The 4,102-nt window shown below is 40.0% G+C and overlaps 1 pseudogene across 1 annotated transcript; it reads right to left on the reverse strand.

Moving 5' to 3' along the window:
• Nucleotides 1-3,091: 3,091 nt before the first annotated feature.
• On the reverse strand, nt 3,092-3,780 carry LOC307106071 (mitochondrial fission regulator 2-like; annotated as a pseudogene). The gene has a single exon. The product of its transcript is annotated as a mitochondrial fission regulator 2-like (transcript).
• Nucleotides 3,781-4,102: the final 322 nt, after the last annotated feature.

Here is a 4,102-nt window from a genome sequence, read left to right on the forward strand (position 1 = left end):
CTCCCGCCCTCCCCGGCGGAGCGCTCAGCCAATTCGAAACGCCCTAGCCTCTCAGGGGCCGTCTACAAATTATCAACCCTGTGGGAGAGGACTTCTACCAACCTTACTATTCCGCAGCCCAGAGGGAGGAAGAAATGAGAGAAGACAGTTTGATCCCGGCCATAAATAATATTCTAGCAAGGTTACGGGCAGTGTGCAAATGCTAATAGGCACTGCGTGCCCCAGAGTGGTGCAGTCCAGGCCTCTAAGCAGTGAAGCCATGGAGGGGAGACTGTGAGCTCAATCATCTCAGACAAGCCCTGAGCCTTTCCACCCTGGTACAATGGGTTAAATGAAGCAGGGTGAGTTTCTGACACTTGGTTTTGGTGACCTTGGGCAAGCCACTTAACCATATGAATTTAGTTTCCTGAGGGTTTTTTGGTTTGTTTGTTTGTGTTTTTTTTTGTTGTGAGGTTATTTTGAAGAAGAAATAAAATAAATGTAAAGTACTTACAACATCTAGCACATAGTAGGTGCTCAATAAATGAATTCCATTTCTCTTTCTCCCCCCCCCCCCCGCTCCCACCCCTGTATTTTATGACTACTGTAGACAGGCTAGCTAAACGTTGTAGTGTAGTAAATTCAAAAAAGAAATAAAACACATCCCATGTCCTGAAAGCACCACAAAGAACATTGACTGACATGACATTAAATCCAGCCAAGCCCAGGAGAGAGAATGTGTACATTCACATCACTAAGCATTACAGCTCATTGTTAAAGGTATTAGAATACAAGGAGAGTGGCCTGGTGGGTTACTTAGGGGTGAAAATGACAAGGTTTCTAGCCCCAGCAAGTTGCAGGCCATGTTCCAGTCACTATGTCAGGTTACTGTATGAGAGTTTATGTGCAACTTTCCCTTTTGTTCCCTGCAGGATTTTTCCATCCCCATTTCACTGTCCTCCCTGGGGTCATCTTTCTTGAACTTAGGTCACCCCACCCTGCTGACCTTCCTCATACCCTCCTCCCCCTTTCCCCCAGCAGAGGATTTAAAAACAAAGAATCATGGAATTTTGGGACCCTAGAAATGACTTAGTCCAACTCCCTCATTTTGTAAGTGAGCTCTCAAGCCACCTAGCTAATTAGGGAAGTCTCCTGACTCCAGGATCTTAGTAGGAAACGCCCTGTGGCCTCTCTTCTGTTGAGCTAGCTCCAGGCACAGCAAGTCAGTCTACCTTTAACTTCAAACTGGAGGAAGTGGCTTTAACATTTTCTGATCAGATGGGCCCCAAATTATCAGCCAGTTGGATCCTCAGCTGCCAGAAACTGTCCAGGTGATGCCCAAGAACCACGGGAAATCTGCATGGGCAGAAGGATTCCTCTTAATAAGACCTTTTGGTGAAATCCCGGAATATTGGGAGGCACGTATTTCCCTCGGTCCCTTGGAAGAAAATACTGTCTCTAACTCTTCTGGCATTGGAGGGAAATAGAAGAATGGTGACATCTGGTGGTCAGGACTTTCTGTGCTTTGGATAAGGAAGGTACAGATTCTGATCCTAATTGATTTGCTTTGAAGCCAAGTCTCATGGATAGTTAATACTTGTACCACCTGGTTGCCTACAGATTTCTGAAAGATGTCAATTATTTATACTTTGTAGACCCACTGCTATAGAAGACATTACAGATGATTATTATTTCAGGATTTTTATGAATGTGTATGTGTATATAGAGAAAGTATAAAAATATAATATTCACATGTACACACATTTTACGTATTTCATATAATACAAATATGTTTGTATTATATATACCATTTACTTGTATAAGTAATATACTTGCAATGTCTTTGAGGGAAATTAATACTATCTCAATTGTTTTTCTTACAGAATCAAGATTTTATTTGTTTTCAAGTTTACAAACGCACATTTTATTTTACATTCTGTTTACAAAGGAACAGTAAAAATGTAATAAGGAACACAAGTAATAAAATTATAGGCATAGATATTTATATAGCAAGTACAGGCAAAACTTATGAAGAAGATTCTTTAAATACTAGCATTTATCAAATCACTTTCCAAGAATAATTCTTTACCACTTTCAGGAAGAATTTTTAGGAGGCTGAACCTAAATGATTCAAACTATGACTATCTTAATGAAAAAAATATATTCTTTGAAAATCTCAAAGGTCCTGAAGGCCAGTTAACCAGATCACCACCAAATTTGAAAAGATCCAAAGGCTCTTAAACTAGGATCTCATAACTTCTTTATTAAATTGTTTTCAAAGAAACTCAAACATACTATCATTTGTTGATTGGTATAATACAGACTTAGCTTACTTAATTTCTTAATTCGTTAAAATTGTTTCTGTTACCTTAGAGCAGTGGTTCTCAACCTTTCGAATGCCGGGGCCCTTTAATACAGTTCCTCATGTTGTGGTGACCCCAACCATAAAATTATTTTCGTTGCTACTTCATAACTGTAATTTTGCTACTGTTATGAATCGTAATGTAAATATCTGTGTTTTCCGATGGTCTTAGTGACCCTGCTAGCGGTTCTCAACCTGTGGGTCGTGACCCACAGATTGATAACCGCTGCTGTAGAGCCTAAGACCATCGGAAAACACAGATATTTACATTATGATTCATTAACAGTAGCAAAATTACAGTTATGAAGTAGCAACGAAAATAATTTTATGAAAAAAAAAGAAAGAAAATAATGTTATGGTTGGGGGTCACCACAACATGAGGAACTGTATTAAAGGGTCTCAGCATTAGAAAGGTTGAGAACCACTGCCTTAGAGTAAGAGCCAACTGTTTTCTTATAAGAAACGTTAATTCATTTACTATGTTGCTCTTAGGAAAAGCATTCAATGTGTTTATTCAGCTTTCAGTAACATTACCATACATGAAAAAAATATCAATACACCTAATTATCATCAGTAACCAGTTAACTGCTGGATCCTCCAAAACCAGAGACAAGTATTCTTAAGAGTCAAGCCTTTCAGACCTCTGCACTAACACATCCTGGTGTACAGACTTCATTCGGTTTCATTAACAGAAGATTAACATGTAGTGGAAGTCACGCGGCATATTTCTGTAAGTACCGCTTGCATTGTTCACACCTTGGGCACAACACCTTTTGTGTTTGTCAGTCTTCTTTTAGTTCCCTGTCCTTCTGACTGTGAAATGTGATGTCCAAACTTTGAAGTTTCCGGACTAGAAAATGGAGAAGACACCCAAGACCTGTATTCTTTCTCAAGGGAACTGTCTTCTTGGAATGCAAATTCCTGCTGAAGTGCCTGGGATATTACAGACACTGTATCTCAATGTGAACTATGCCTTTTCCTCGTGTGAATGGGTCTGCCTCCAGGTGACCATCCAATAACTTGAAGTGTAATCTCATTCATAGCCTTTAAAATATCCAACATGTTTGGAACATCTTTGTTTTTCCGATTTTTTGAATAATGACTATAATTGGTCTTACTCCACCTGGTGATTTTTTTTCATTTCAGTTGCTGAATTATCTGAGTCACAAATATTATTAAATCCTGGCTTTCCAAGAGGAGAGCATGTAGTCTGCAGAGGAAAAAACAAGGGGCTCAGGGGAAGGAGAGGGAAGTACTGACTTTGAAAATGGATCTGGCTTGACCCTCAGTTGAGCAGTCCCTGATGATGGCTCTGTCCCAAACCACCAGGCCCGTCATTCCAAAGGAGCCGGATTTGTACTGTTTTTCAGTTCCTGCATTTCCACAATTACAACAGAGTGAGAGCCTAGAAAATTTCGTTCATCTTCAAGGGCAGCTATTTTTTAAATTTACATACAGGATGAGCATTTTTCACCGGTGAGTTATGCTTTAGAGAGCAAGTGACAGTGGATCCCAGACTAATTGCAATGGATGGAAAAACTCACTTTTCTCATCTTCCTCAGTTTTTCAAAACCATTTCAAAATCTGAGATAGTTGGCTTCATCATTTGCCACACACAAAAGATGAAACTACACATCCACAGTCACCTTAGTCTATAGAGTTCAAGGGCAGGATCAACTCAAAATCAGGCCAGGGACAAGGCTTTAAAGGACACCTGCGCACCTGGGCTTGCAGGCCACGGGCTGTAAACGTTCTGGAAAT

The sequence above is a fragment of the Cnephaeus nilssonii genome (genome assembly GCF_951640355.1).
Source record: "Cnephaeus nilssonii genome assembly, chromosome: 10".
NCBI lineage: Eukaryota > Metazoa > Chordata > Mammalia > Chiroptera > Vespertilionidae > Cnephaeus > Cnephaeus nilssonii.